The 16,880-nt window shown below is 35.7% G+C and overlaps 1 long non-coding RNA gene across 1 annotated transcript in view; it reads left to right on the top strand.

The window, feature by feature from the left end:
* The window catches only part of LOC143552775 (uncharacterized), a 181,731-nt gene extending 165,134 nt beyond the window's left edge, over positions 1-16,597 (top strand). The window contains exon 2 of the long non-coding RNA XR_013138707.1: positions 16,439-16,597. This is a non-coding gene — a long non-coding RNA (uncharacterized LOC143552775). The remainder of the gene's footprint in view (positions 1-16,438) is intronic.
* Positions 16,598-16,880: the final 283 nt, after the last annotated feature.

Here is a 16,880-nt window from a genome sequence, read left to right as displayed (position 1 = left end):
TTGTCACGGCTGGGTTTAACTCTCTTTGTCCAAAAATACTAAGACGGTTCGCGACGATGCGAGTGTGCGAAGTGCAAAGTGCGTCTTCAAAGCGCCACATTGCGCCATCGTAATTTTCCTCGTCCTCGTCCTCATCCGAGCCTACGCCTGTGCGCTTCAGGTGCTCCGCACCCTACGCTAGGACCACCTGGTGAATGTTTGACATAAAAGAATATTACAATGAAAAATATTTTTACTTATAAAGAGTTTCCATTTATTTCTTACTTTCCATGTTTGATGGGTTTTATTATCCTTATTTATAGTCATGTGGAATGCTTCCACTTTCTTTCATCTCTCCATTTGGGATGAATTTTTCCTTTCCCATTTCTTCAATATTGAATGTATATTTTTATTTCCTTATTAACTTCTTATTTCTTTATTTAAAATTCTCCATCAGTTATTTTTAAGAACAATTTTGACCCTTCAACTTTAATAAGTTGTCAAATTTGGATAGAAATTTTAGGGATGTTACATCTTCATATCGAGAGACATGAATTCCTAAAAATTCCTCAGCGGTGGAAGTGGTGGGGGATCGGATTTATCTTTATCTTTGTCACTTTTGGAGGATGAGGAGGTGTTAAGAAGAGGTCGGGGAAAAAGATTTGTGTGATAGGGATAAATTTTTAATGTTTGAAACAGTGATTGCGGGATGAATCTTGGACTCCATCGCGTAGATGAATAGGAAGATTGTAACATCCTACTTTTGATTATAATAATAAAATAAATGTCGTTTATTTTATATCGTGTTGTTTATAGGTTTAGATAATAAATTGTACATGGTTGGGCTTGGACTTTAGAAGATGGAATAAAAGATGGAATGGGCCTTAGGTCCATGGGCTTAAGTGAGTATAAATACCCCTTAAACCCTAATCCTTTCCATTTTACCCATCTCTACACCAAGCCTACACCTTGGAAAACACACACAAACACTATCGTTTAACCCGAACCAAGATCCGAAGGCGAAAACCCGATCTTGTCGGTGCTAGATCGTTGTGAAGAACCAAAACAACATCAAAGACCAGCTCGTGTCCGTAGTTCACTCATTTAAGGTACGTTTATAACTAGTCATCGTTCATTTAGGTCCGGATTCATTTAGATAATCACAAATCTGTTTTAGTGTGTTGAAAACGAATCTAACCAAACAAATATCACTGAAATTGGTTAGCATCTGATAGGTTAATTGTTAACCTAAGAACCTGTAACCTATATGCCTAAATCGCACCCCTTAAACATTGATGTTTGGCCGATTTGATGGTTGGGGTTTGTAGGCGCTGTAATTCCGAATCCGTTGATACCTAAATCATGATATTTGGTTAAGAAACGAGGGTTTAATTGTAGAATCTGATGAATGTTGACTATTATGTGTTCTTGGTAATTTTGACTTTGACCATAAGTCAAAGTCTGTATAAGAACATGAATGATTCGTTAAGAATGGTGCAATTCGTTGTGTCCAGGTAGCGAATCAGCTCACCCAGTTCGTTACCTCAAGTTAACGAAGTAGACTAACGAACTAGGATAGCGAACCAAGTAACGAATCAGGTGATTCGTTACTCACCAGTTCGCTAAGCTCCAATAACGAATTAGACCACGAATCAAGTCATGTCCGGATGGCGAATTGGAATAACGAATCAGAGGATAAGAGGAAGAATCAAGGTAACGAATTAAGGAGGAAAATGTAAAGAATCAGAACAAAGGATAACGAATTAGCCAACAAATTAGGCTTAATTTGTTATAGAGAATGAGTTAGCGATTTAGAAATAATTTAAAATCCTAATGGAAAATGTGTTAAGACAACTAATGAAAATAAAATTTTTCCAAGCTGACCCCAGCCAGGGGCTCTGCCTCTTGGACCCCGCTAGGGGCTGCCGCCCCTAGAACCTCGCTGCCAGGGGCGCTGCCCCCGGACCCTCGTTCGTTGTGGGTTGTATAAAGATAGAAATACGATATGAGTAGTAATAGTTAATTGATACATATAAATATTATACAGTTAGCCGTGCACAGCTCAAGAAGGGAATAACTATTAACGGTGAACGTAACCGCATTCAGGTGAGTTTCTAGCCCCATTTCCTTGTTATATTTTTGGGGCTGTGTGCATACTCGATGTGATAGTTAATACACTTACCGTAAATGGTAAGTGTATGCCATGTATGATTTATATGTTATGAATGTATATCTTAAATATGAATGAAAGCTTGTCAGTACGTGAACGATCTTCGGATATTGCACGTGTTGACAAGTGATGTATGTTTATGATAGATGAATGTGTATGATAGAAATATGTACAACATATGAATATGTGTGAATGATTAAAGAAAGTATGTATGTTAAGGGCGTGTATAAACAGTCTGTACGGAGATGAAGAAAGAGGGATCAGACCTTAATAATATCTGAGATAGAGAAGTAAAAAGGGATCAGACCCTAATAATATCTGAGATAGACAAGAAAGGGATTAGGCCCTAATAATATCTGAGATAGACAAAGAAAAGAGGGATCAGACCCTAATAATATCTGAGATAGAAAAGGAAGGGATCGGACCCTAATAATATCCGAGATAGAAAAGGACAGTAATTTATATAGTACGAAAGTAATAAAGTATGAACGTATGTATGAACTTATGTAATGAAAGTAAATTAGTAAAGTAACGATTATGTGTCTTGGATGCATAATCGGAGGTAAGTGTATGTATGGTTTAATGTGTGATTAACTAGAACTCACTCAGCGTAGCTGACTTTTAGTATGCACGCAGGTTAACAGATTGAGACAGTTGGTTTGAGATGGACACATGGCAGGATTAAAGAGGCTGGCATCTGAAGATTGTCATGATATTTTGAATGATATAATTTATGTTATGTTTAAAAGACAAATTATGGATAATTGTAATGAATGGTTGATGTTTTATATTATTCCGCGAAAGTTTTAATTAACTCTGATATTTAGAACTATGTTTATGAGTAAATCCAACACCAAAGTAGGGCTACCGATAACGGGGCCTTACAAAGATATGATGGTTAGGGAGAATGAGGGTGAGTACGATGGATATAGGGATGACCGGAAAATTGTTTGTAGATGTAAGGAAGAGGGTGGGGGCTAGGGTTACGATATGATACCATGTAATGAATGTACTTCCTTATCCCCTTCTCATTAGATTAAGTATTATATAATTACAATATTATATAATTACAATATGATGACTAAGTTTAGAGATAATATCTTTACAAACATAGGGGATATGATCTAATCAATACTAGGTAGCCTTGATGTGTGGGAATGAAAAAAGTGATGTTTGGTTGCTTAATGGAATGAAACCATCCATTACATATGGAATCTTATTACATCAAAACCATTCCTTCCCACCCCCTTCTTTTTTCTGTCGGTCACCTCGATTTCAGCTGGATCTTAATTAATCATGTCATAACTCACATAGATTAACGTGTCGACAAGAGAGTTAATGACGGGTTGCTATATTTAGAAAGATACACGTTTGTTAAAGGTGGAATCAATAACAAATATACGGTTGTAATGAATAATCAAGGTAGAAAGCACACTTAAGATTCACTCAAAATATTTCCATTTATATAATATTAATCATACAAAAGGATAATCGATTTAGGGTTTTCTAGGAATCCTAAGACAGCCGTCACCCAATATTCTCTCAATTAATGTGTCTGTCTTATCCGTATTATGCCCCCTGTCCCCCCCCCCCCCCCCTTTTGGCGGTGTGCCCTAAACATTCTATTTATAGGCCTGCCAACCTAGGACAGTTGTCATTCCCTCTAGAAACCCTAAATACAATCATACATACTCAAATTACATATTCAAAATAAACTAAGTGTAAAACAAGTCTTCCGGGTAGGCTTTTGCACCAATCTTGTCTTTCCGAGTATGCTCGGCCATCCTTCATAACTTGGTAACATAGAAGTGTGCTCGAGATCAGTTTCCGGGTAGACTTTACTTAAAGAGTATTTCACTAAGTAAAATACTCACCGAGTAGACTTCAGTCTTCTTGAATTTTCCAGACTTTGCCCGAAAACTCCTTACGAGCAACCTTATTCTTCAATGATCCATTTCAGCTCTTTGCTATTAAAATAACTTATTAGCAAAGTGTACTCGGGAGTACTGTTCCTTGCTTGAGCTGAACCTTGCCCGATATTACTTAGAGATATTCAATCAAGCATATTTGGGCCAAGTCCCTTATATCCATGAGATCTTCACTGTGCAGATATGTCAAATCTTCATCTTCCTTGATGATCCCCAATATCTTTCCATCTGAGTTTCTCAGTAAGAAGTAATCGGCATTCTTTTTGTATTCAATCTCAGCAATTATGCCATTCTTCTGTACTGTGTAGTTGGGGCGTCTCATCCTTCTTCTCATACTTATGCAAGCATTCATGTTGGATAATGGATTCTGATCTCGGACATTCATTTGATAGTCTCTCTCGGCTATGTCCATTCTTTTCAACTTTGAAATCCTTCTTGATTTGTGAGACTGAATCAATCTCCAGCTCCTCTTTTCTTTTAATAATTGGAATCCTTTATCAGCTTCTTCATGCAGGTACTTTGATAGATCATTCATTTGTCTACCTGCAGATTTGTTCCTGTTTCTGTAGTCATTCAAATGGAGTGTGGCCATCCTTCTCAACTGTTCTTCATTAAACTCACGGAAGTCACTTCTAACCACATTCTTTCTTAATAATCTGCTCTCCATAATCACCTTGAGGGTATCAGTGACAGAATCGTAGTACAGTTCTCTTGGTAGATCCACAATTGATTGTGGTCTTGTTCTTTGTTGTGCTGAACTGCTTGATTCACCTCTTCCTCCTTGACCTCTTCCATCTCCATACACATTCATAATCATATTCAATGCATTCACATTCTCACCTTCTACACCTGAGACAGTTGGCATAGAATCATTCTCCCCCTGATTTGGGGCAGCTGAGGTCTACTCAACCTCCTGCTCCAGGGCTTGAATTTTCAAGTTTGCCTGCACCAACTTCTCTAACAGGATCAAATTCTCCTGTGTTACTTCCTCATTCCTTCTTCTCAACTCAGCATTTTCTTTCATTAGGGTCAGAAGGTCAGTTTCAGTGTGTGGTGATGTAGGTGGTGTTGTGAAGAATTGTTCATAATCAGGTTGTATCTGTCACATGTATTTCCTGACCAGCAACGGATGCTTCAATTCTTTTCCCATTGATGTCTTCTACATGTTCTGCTGATCTCCATAAATCAAGTGAGTGATTTTTGTAGATGACAGGATTTTCAGTAAGAGAAAAGTTGACATTTGATCGAGCCATCCATCTGATCATTTGTGCCACAGGCTCATTGTCAGGTGTGACTTGCAGAAGTGCACACATATTATGTTTCTTTTCAAAGAAATACTTTGGCTATTCTTCTTCTTACATATCTGAAACACATAAACAAACACATTCAAAGTGAAATTAGTCATAAAGTTCAGTACTTTAGATAATTTCAAGTTATAAAAATGAAGATGAAAGAAAGAAATCTTCATGAACCTGTTCTTCGACAAATTAATAACCTAAACACATAAACAGAGTATTAGTAATCAAGAAAATAATCAAAGCCCATTATAGTCTAATCGTGATCGGAAAACACATTATTAATGCTTACCGAATCGGAATTAGAGGGCTAATAAAAATTAGGGTTTGGATTAAAGTTGACTGCGATAAGTCGGTTAGGTTTCTTTGCGAGTAAGCAGTTGCAGTGGAGAGAGAGGGAAAAGTAATGTTGAAAAATTTGCCTAACTCCCTCTTATATACCTTTTGAAAGTGGGTTTTAAATGCTTTTTGTCATTTTGTGAATTATTAGCTGTCAACCAGTAACATTATCCACTTGATATATTAAAAACATTTAATTTCATTTAAGTTCATAAGACCTTACTTGAAAGATTAATATATCCAAGTCTACTTGGTATACTTCCACTTACAAACCTTACCCGGTCAAACTTTGCTTGAAAATTTTCATTCTTGAATATACAAAGTTTGCCCGAATTCGTCTAGTTATAAACCTTGCTCGATCAAGCAAATTAATTTAAAGTAAAGACATAATGAAGAAAGCTTACCCGAAATACTAGATTTTTTGAGAAATTAATCACAAGGCAAATAATCAAGTATAATCATCAAATAAACATCCTTACTAGGAATCAATTAAGACACCCATATAGATTTCTCAATTTCAAATTAAAACTTATCTAGCATAAACCCTAATAAAAGTCATAATCAATTTTATCATACTAACTAACATATTCAATCAAGCATACTTGAAAACATAGTGTGCCCGAGCAACCATTCAAGAGAATAGTGTGCCCGAACACCTTCTAATGCAAAGTATACCCGAATAACCTTCATATAGTATAAAGTGTGCCCGGAAAAGGAATTCTAGCAGACAGTGTACTCGGAAAGTTAAGTTTTGAAATTTACCAAGTATATTTAGGGAACAAAAGTGTACCCGAAATATAAAGTGTACCCGAAATAAAAGTCATAATCAATTTTATCATACTAACTAACATATTCAATCAAGCATACTTGAAAACATAGTGTGCCCGAGCAACCATTCAAGAGAATAGTGTGCCCGAACACCTTCTAATGCAAAGTATACCCGAATAACCTTCATATAGTATAAAGTGTGCCCGGAAAAGGAATTCTAGCAGACAGTGTACTCGGAAAGTTAAGTTTTGAAATTTACCAAGTATATTTAGGGAACAAAAGTGTACCCGAAATATAAAGTGTGCCCGGAAAACAAAGTTTGCCTGAAAACACTTGTAATTTCAAAGAAATCATAAACACACATATCACAGAGCATGCTTGGAATGAAATTAAAACACATAGAAATTTAAGTGTGCTATAGTCTAAAATTTCATAGAGCTTGCCCAAAAATCCTATGTTAGCACTAAGCTTGCTAGGATAAACACATTCAATCATCATGTATGCCCTTACCCGAGGGATTTCAACATGCCAAACCATACCCGAAAAATGACAAACTTAAATAATAATATCTAAGCATGCCCGGAAAGATTAACAAACCTTTCCTAACGACATATTCACACAAATCACAAAGCTTACTTGATGTACCTGACTAAGTTCATAAAGTTCGCTTGGAATCACAATCAGCATATAACATGCATAGCTTGCCTGAAACAAGAATTTCTTGTTAAAAACTAGCTATAACAACACATAATCATCTCAAGACTTCAAGCTTGCTCGGGAAATGAGTACAACAGTGTACTCTACCCGGAAAGTGTAAACACTTCAAAGCATGCCCGAAAATCATAAAGTTAGTCAAAAATAACTAAGCTTACTCGGAAAGGTTGAAAATTATCAAACCTTACCCGAAACCACATATTCACACATAATTAACTGTTTTGTACCCGGAAAGGTTGTAAATCATTAAACCTTACCCGAAAATACATATTCAAACAGTTTGTGCCCGGGAAGGTTATAAGGCATCAAACCTTACCCGAACTTACATATTCAACCTATTTTAGGCAAAATGCAACACTTTTTGACTTAAACCACTTTGTCAAAATATATTTTTCTTTTCAGATCATAGTTTAAGAGCAAATGGTGCATTTAGAGATCAAATTTCAGTTATATTTCTCTTCAAAACAGCTTCTTCCATTTTCTGAAAAGATCTCAAGAATGGGATCATATTGACTAAGTAGCTATCTCAATACTTCATTCTCAGCATTATTATGACAACATAGATAGGTTAACAGCATGTATAAACTTAGCATGAATTTCATCTCTTTGGTGATATGATTTAGGTTCATTTAAAGCTTAATGCATTAATGGTCAACACTGTGCTATGATGCCTCATATCTCTTCTCAAAGCTTATTTGGCTTTCCCCAGATCACCCCAATTTGACTCCAACCTCCTGTATTTGGTCAAAAATAGTTTTTGTATGAGAGAACTTATTGTATTTTTGTATTTTTAGATTCAAACATATATAGAGGTTGAACGTTGGACTTACAGTTAGCAACATGCCTTTCATTCAAGATGAGACAGAATTTGCCAACATCTTTTTAGTTCTAGTTGTAACCCTCTTGTTTAATAAAATATTTAAAAGACTTATCAACTTTTGGTTTATTTATTCATTCTTCCCCTTGTTTTTGATATTTTCTCAAATTTTCTTAAAGCATGTTCTTTGTCATATTTAAAGATGTTTCATTTTTGGTTGACCAAATAACAACAGGCTCGTGTATGACTGGGTAATCACTTTTCTGCCTATCATTCGGAGAGATTTATCTTGAGTTATGCAAAACAAATATGCATTTCCACATAAAGATTAACATTTTCATTATGTTTATATCACCTTAGATTTTACATCATCATGGGAAAGCAACCATGCATGTTAATGACTATACTAAGGTCTTTTTAGCCTAATAATTCCATATGATCAGCTAAGTAGTCAATGTACTATCATTTCCCAATAAACACAGTTTAATATTCAATCACCCCAATATCTCTTCATTGTCAGGTTAATGGCTATCCTGTTTGACCAAAAGTGGTCAACAGGACCAAACATACATGTGAATATATGTCCTTTCAAAGTAAGAGCTATTGACATAGTTTTAAGTGAAGGTATAAGAAACAAGTCATAATTGCCCCAAATGCATTCAGTTTTCAGGTTAATGGCTATCCTTTGAATCTGAGAGATTTAAGGACCAAACATACACAAGTGCATGTCCTTCGGGCAAATGACATAGTTTTCAGCAAAAACAACTATTTGAGACTTTTAAAAAAAATCCTTCTTTTAAGCTTCTTGAAAGCTTGAACTGAATAATCTTATCATATCTCTACACCATTAATCAACTTGCTCATGTTTTGACCAAAATAAAGTATTTATGCAAAATTCATTATAAAATTCATTGAATCACTTAATTTTGACATAAAACACATTTTGACATAAACAGTTGCATCACACAATCAAATCTTAATCATTCTTAACATCATCAAGAAAACAGACTGTACTAACATTCAATGTCTATCCTATCTTAAAAACATCAGAAGATCAGATAAAGAACATATTCAAGTAACCATAAACATGTGATTACTCATGACATCAGACCAGCATTCAATTTCATCCAAACAGATCAAACTATTTATCATAACATCATATCAGTTAACTTGATAGTCAAAAATTATCATCAATTTCAAACAAATTGCACAGATAGTCACTTAAGAACCTATCAGTTAATCTTCAAACTAGTGACATATTCAAAACATATTCAATCATTATTCAGTTGAAGCATATTCAAAAACATATTCAATCAACATTCATTTAAAACATATTCAAAACATATTCAATCAACATTCAGTTGAAACATATTCAAAAACATATTCAATCAACATTTATAAGGTGTAACCCCTGTCAAAATAATCAGTTAGCACATAGAGACACACAACCAGGCACACATCCTTAATCAGATTTCATCAGAGTTGATCATTCCCATGGCTTTCAGAAGAAAGTTGAACCTGGTTCTATCAAGTGGTTTGGTGAATAGGTCAGCCAAATTGTCACTTGTATCAACCCTTTGCATTTCAATCAAACCTTTTTCACTGCAGTCTCTGATGAAATGATGTCTGATTTCAATGTGCTTAGTTTTGGAATGTTGAACTGGATTTTTAACAGTAAAATATGCAGCATTATTGTCAATAAGAATAGGGGTGTTCAAGAAATTCAAACCATAGTCCAGCATCTGATTTTGAATCCATAGAACTTGTGCACAGCAGGAAGATGAAGCAACATATTCAGCTTCTGCAGTAGAGATTGAAACTGTAGTCTGTTTTTTACATTGCCATGACACTAGCCTTTCACCCAAAAATTGACATCCTCCTGAGGTTGACTTTCTGCTCATGTTGCAGCCATCATAGTCACTGTCTGTATATGTAATCAGATCAAAAGCTTGGTTCTTTGGATACCAAATTCCTAAGTCTGGTCTTCCCTTCAAATATCTGAATATTCTCTTAACAGCATTCATGTGGGAGACTTTTGGACTTGATTGGAATCTTGCACACACACATACAGCAAACATGATATCTGGTCTTGTTGCAGTCAGATACATCAGAGATCCAATTTTGGCTCTATATTCATGTTCATCTATAGGCTCCCCCTTTCATCTGCAGTCATCTTTTCTTTGGTGTCCATTGGAGTTGAAGCAGTCTTGTACTCATGACAGTTGAACTTGATCAAGATGTCCTGCACATATTTGCTTTGATGAATGAAAATCCCCTCAGCTTTCTGTTGAACTTGCAATCCTAGAAAGAAGTTCATTTCTCCCATAGAACTCATGCTGTATTTGGACTTCATTACCCCTTCAAACTCCATACACATTTGTTCATTTGTAGAACCAAAGATGATGTCATCCACATACACTTGTACTAGAAGCAAGTCTGATCCCTTTCTTTTATAGAAGAGTGTCTTGTCAATGGCTCCTCTTTTGAAACCATTTTCAAGAAGATGATTTGACAACTCATCATACCATGCTCTAGGAGCCTGATGCAATCCATAAAGGGCTTTGTTTAACTTATACACCCTGTTTGGATACATTGGATCCTCAAAACCTGGAGGTTGAGCAACATACACCTCTTCATCAATCTTTCCATTTAGAAATGCAGACTTAACATCAAGCTGGAACACTTTAATATTCTTTGAGGCAGCATATGCAAGAAAAATCCTGATAGCTTCAAGTCTTGCAACTGGTGCAAAGACTTTCTCAAAGTCTATTCCTTCTTCTTGAAGACATCCCAGTGCTACAAGTCTAGATTTATTCTTAATCACTAAACCCCTTTCATCCCTTTGTTTCTAAAAACCCATTTGGTTCCAATTGCATATCTGTCAAATGGCTTATCAACAAGATCCCACACATGCAGGTCTCTAAATTGTGCCTATTCCTCTGGCATTGCTTCCACCCAACTATTTTCTTTTAATTCTTGTGCTATGTTCTTTGGTTCTATTTGGGATAGAAAACAAGAGTAAAGACAAATGTTTGCAATTTCGGAATGACTTCTTGTAACTCTTTCATGCAAATCACCAATGATGTTTTCAGAAGGATGATTCTTTTTCACATCAGGAGTTTGAACAATCATATCTGTAGACATAGTTGTGTCAAGATTTGACTCATTGAGTTCTGGTACTTCAATGATCAAATCAGTCTCTGCATCATGAAATTCTGGTGCTTCATCATTATGTTGTCTTGAAGTAGATTCACCAATGTTTTCTAAGTTCAATCTTTGAAATAGATCTTGAAATCTTGCTGTAGATGCAGCTTCTTCTCCACTTGCTTGGTTCCTTGTGTCACCCTCATTCTGAACTTGATCATCCTGTACATCATGATTGTCTTGATTGTTCTCAGTATGATCATGTTCAACATTGTGATTATTTTCTTGATTAGGTTCACCAATATCACATGAGGAGTTCTACACAAAAGTATATTCCTTTTCCTTTTCAGCAACCTTCTTTCATAATTCTTCCAAGTCCAATGATTTCTTCCTTTTCTCTTCAATTTCACTGGTCTTGTAGAAAGATTCATCAAAGTCTTCAGGATAAATCTTGAAAGACCTTATTAACTTCTCATGATCAAACAGCCATGCTGCACCATCAACTGTATTGAATTGATTCTCATTAAAAATGATGTCAGAAGATTCTATAACACTCAAGTGATATTTTACATAGACTCTGTAGGCTTTTGAGTGTGTAGAATATCCAACAAAGAAACAATCCAGGGACTTTGTTTGAAACTTGTTCAAATAGTCTCTTGTGTTCAGTAGGAAACATTTGCATCCAAAGGGCTTGAAAAACTTAATGTAAGGCTCTCTGTTGTGAAATATTTCATATGGAGTTTTGTTAAGCCTTTTGTTGACAAGTACCCTGTTCTGAACATAGCAGGCTGTATTTATAGCTTCAGCCCAAAAAGTGACAGGCAGACTAGCATCTGCTAACATGGTTCTTGCAGCTTCAATAAGTGTTATGTTTCTTCTTTCTGCTACACCATTTTGTTCAGGAGTTCTAGGAGCTGAGAATTGTTGTTATATTCCTTTAGCTTCACAGAATTCTTACATAACTCCATTCTTGAACTCAGTGCCATTGTCACTTCTCATCATCTTGACTGTCTTATTTAACTTGTTCTCAATCATTGTTACACAACCTTTAATCAACTCTGCAGTCTCATCCTTGGTACTTAGGAAATAAACCCAAGTATATCTTGAATAGTCATCAATGATCACCAGACAATATCTTTTCTTCCCAATACTTGGTACACTCACTGGACCAAAGAGATCCATGTGAAGTAATTCAAGTACTTGATCAATTGAGTTGATGAGTTTTGACTTATGAGTAGATTTGTGTTGTTTTCCCTTTTGACATGAATCACAATGATCTTCCAACTTGAATTCTCTTGTAGGTAAACCTATGACATGCTCACCTTTGACAAGTCTATTCATGTTCTTCAAGTTCACATGACACAGTTTCCTATGCCACAATTTTGACTCATTTTCAATGGCTTTGGAAACAAAACTTGCACCTCCTCTTGAAATAGCTTCTTTCATATTCAATTCATACAAGTTACCATTTCTTGGTGCCATCATCATAATCATTTCAGGTGGAATTACAAACTCAGGTTTTAAAATGAAACAGTGTGAATCATCAAAACTGACTTTGTAACCCTTATCACACATTTGTGATATACTCAGCAGATTGTACTGAAGACCTTTAACATGAAATACATTATCAAATGAGACTTTCCCATTTGTTAAGATTCATTTTCCAACAATCTTTCCACCATTCTCATCACTCCCAAAAGCTACTGGACCTTCATACTTTTCTTCATATTGACAAGAGATCTCTTGTCACAAGTTATATGCCTAGAACAACCACTATCCATATACCATATGTCATTTAGAGGAGTGGACTGTTCCTGCACATACAAAGAAAATTTTATTAGTTGAGTGATGAAGTGCAAGCCTTATCAACTTGCAGCTCATCAGATTCAGTTTCAGACACAGCTTGGGAAGTGAGTGTTGTTGGTTTAGGATCTTCATGAGTCAATTCTAAGTTGTCTGAATGATCAGTTTCATAACCACACTCTCTTGGAGTTTTAACAAGTGAGGTTGGACACTGGTATTCAGCTGAGTCAGTGGTATACTCCTTTATCACATAGTCCTTCTTCTCAGAGTAGTCTCTCACATCAGCAACTTGCTCAACCTTACTCTCAGTCTTAGGTTTCCAAAGGAAACCATGTGGTTCATATCCATGTCTTAATAGAAACTTCTCATCACCAGTGAGTTCTGTTGGTTTATTTCTAGTATGTGCATCTTTTCTTCTTGTTTTCTCACTGCTTGATGATCCTTGGGAGCTATCAGATTTGACTGATTGAGTATCTTGCTTGATTCTCACAGACTGATAGTTCTTTTTGGTTAATTTCTCATGCTTCTTAGGAGATTTGTCTTTTCTTGCTAGTTCAGCCACTTTCTTCTCAATCCTTGTCTCCTTTTCAGATTTCTTCTCTTCTTTGTTCATGGTTTCATTTCCACACACCTTTCCTTTTCCCAGATATTCATCATACTTCTGTTTATACAGGACAAAGTCCTGGCCATATTTTGTTCCATCTGGTACATGAAATGGTTTGAATTTGAATCTTTCATTACATGAATCTGTGTGGTGACCATATTCATCACACCTTTTGCACAAAGCCTTGCCTTTGAATATTTCATGTTCTTTTGGTTTCTTATATCTTTCACTTGGCTTAGGTGTCTTGACTCCTAGATTCTTCTGATTCTTTAAACCATCAAAATCAATTGAAAAAGGAACAAATTCCTCAATCTTGATGTCTTATCTTTCAAGTTTGCTTTTGACAAAGACAATTTTCTCCATAATCATAGGTTCTTCATCACTGCTTTCTCTAACCCTTGACTGTCTTTTCTCATACTCTTCCATAGTTTCCACTTCTCCAACATCCAACACTTCGTGACTAGAAAAATTAGATAAATTGGGATAAAATTTTCTGTATCAACTTTTTCAGTCACCATCTTCTTTTTGTTGTTCTTCTTTATCTTACCCAATACAGCCTTGCTTGGTGGTCTGACTGCCTTGTAGTTTATCTTCCTCCTTTCACAAATATCAAAAGAAACATGTTCTCTTTTCATTTTATCATTCTGTTTCTTCAATCTTGGTGGGACTGGTGGATACTTTGGAAGTTTATCAACAGATTCAGGTTTCTTATATTTTCTTCCTCTTTCAGCAGCTTTGATTTCCTTTTCAGTAATTTGATCACTCAAATCACTCAAATCATCTTGATCCAACTCAACTGAATCAAAGTCATCCTCAGAGACTTGAACTCCAATTGACTTATACTCTTTTACTTCTTTCTTAATCACAAACTCTCCTTCTTCATTCACTTCTACCTTTTTGTACAAATCAACAAATTCTTCCTTGTCTTGAAAGACATCTCTGAATTGTTGCAAGTATGCATCTCTTTTCTCTTTGTCAACTTTTGGCATAAAGTTGTTGTTGAATGGAGGTGAACTGTTTTGTATTTGTCTTGTTCTTTCACCTGGTTCAGTATACCGCATATGTTGCCTGTTGAGACCAAATTCTTCAGAAATTCAGTTTCAACTTTCAGTCTTGTGTTTTATACCTTTTCTTCAACCAACATCTTCTTTAATCCATCAATCTCAGTGGTGTATCTGGTTTGAGTTCTATAAATGATCATGCAATCATCTTCAAGGCTTTTAATCTTTTCATCACTGATCAACTCACTTGCCTCATACTCATTGATGATGCTTTATTTTCTAAAACACTCACTTTCCAGCTTCCCTAATTTTGTTTTCAATTCAATGATAAGTTCATTTAAATCAACTATAGGAGCAGAGTGTACCTGAGATGATGATCCCTTTTCTTTCTCAATTATGGCCATGAATGCCACATTTGCTTTCCTGATATCATCTGCAATGTCCTCTTCATGATTGCTCCAATTAAAATTTCCTTCATGCTGTGTAGTCACTGCCACATTTCCTTGATTTCTGATCAGCTTTTGATTTGCTGGAACAGTGTTGTTTGAAACATTTTGAGCTGCTTAAAGGTTTTGATTGTTATTCATTTGAAAACCTTGAGTCTGTTACATACTTTGTTGTTGATTATTCATTTGAGGATGAAAGTTGTTGAGGTTGGGGTTGTAATTGTTGTTGGGATTGAAGTTGTTAAAGTTGTTCATTTGACTGTTGTTGTTGTTGAATCTTGGCTAATTTTGTTGGTAATTCTGCTGACCTCTTGGTTGTTGATATTGATGCTGACCTCCTGGTTGTTCATTCTGGAATTGATTCATTTGAAAGTTTCTTGGTTGATTGCATTCTCGTGCAAAATGACCAGGTTGCTGACAATTGTAGCATATTGATTTTGACTTGTCAAATCCAATCCTGTCATTAGAACCAGAAACCAGAGACCTACCAGTTCTGTTATACAGCCTTTTACTTCTCAAACCCAACATGGCAGCTTGCCACTTCAAATCCATGTCTTCCAAGTCATCTGCATCAATTTGTTCTAAATCATCTTGTACCACACTTGTGTGAATTAGATTATTTGCAACAAATGCATTATATGACTCAGTAAACATAGACAACAAAGTTTGTGTTTCATTGCTTTGACCATGTCCTGTGCCAGTATTAGGAACATTTCCACTTGGCTTGGAGGCAGAATCAGTATCATCAATCAGTTGCACATTGAACCTCTGATGATTTCCTTGATTACTTGTGCTACCTCCAATGAAAGATTTTGGAGTAACAACATTATGTTCAGCTGGTTCTTCAATAATGGGAATTCGCTGTTGATTCTTGGTAGACAGATTTCCCATGGGTGCAATCAATGCATTTGAAACATTGAAGCAGGGTCTGTCTTCCTTAATCATCTCATTCTCTATCATTTCAAGTTCTGCAGCCTGAAGAAAGCATACTACATCATCCAATTTCAATTCATTGAAATTATGCTTCTGAAGGATGAACTTGCAAGCAGTATACCATTCTTTTGGCATTGAGTTGAGTAACTTTGTATTCAAATCAAAGTCAGTCATTACATAATCAGTTGTCCTCAACTCATTCACAATACTTATAAAACGTTCTAGTATTGATTTCAATCTTTCTCCATCCTTATACTTGAACCTTTCCAACTGTTGCTTCAATCTTTGCTTCTTTATGTTCTTTAGTTCAGTATTCCCTTCATACATTTCAAGGATGGCATCATACATTTGCTTGGCAGTTGTGTGATGAGCCACCTTGGTCAGAATCTCCCCAGACAAACCTAGCTTAATCATAGCTAAGGCTTTGTCATCCACCTTTCTCATTTTTTCTCTTACAGTAGCAGTTGCAGTTGCATTTGCACCTTATTCAACAGCAGTTTGTGGACCATTCTTGATGGAGTTCCACATATCAATATCATTGTAGCATACTGCTGCTTCAAAAAGTACTTTCCATTTGATAAAGTTTTCCTGTCCATACAACCTTGGTATCTTGTTAGTAGACACCTCTTGTTCCTCATATCTAGACATTTTGAGAAGTTAAAAATCAGTTTCTTTAAAAAAGAGTTTCAAAATAATCAGATCTGAAAACAGAATGCTCAGATCTGATGTGTCTGATGTGATTAGAACAAAATTTAGATATAAAGTTTAGAACTTTAATTGAAATAAGGAAGAGAAAACACCGGTAAATTGTAGATCTGGAAGAAAAAGTGAAAAACAGGGCTGTTGATGTCAAAAATTAATGGAACAGTGGTCTGCTTACGTCATTCTTCTTCAAATCTTCAATCAGCAACAATCTTTCCAAAATAGCAGTGACAAGCT

This window comes from Bidens hawaiensis, unplaced genomic scaffold, assembly GCF_021521415.1.
Source record: "Bidens hawaiensis isolate Kalapana, Puna unplaced genomic scaffold, B.hawaiensis_p1.1 tig00017035_1, whole genome shotgun sequence".
Classification (NCBI taxonomy): Eukaryota; Viridiplantae; Streptophyta; class Magnoliopsida; order Asterales; family Asteraceae; genus Bidens; species Bidens hawaiensis.
This window is presented reverse-complemented; position numbering and strand designations above follow the sequence as displayed.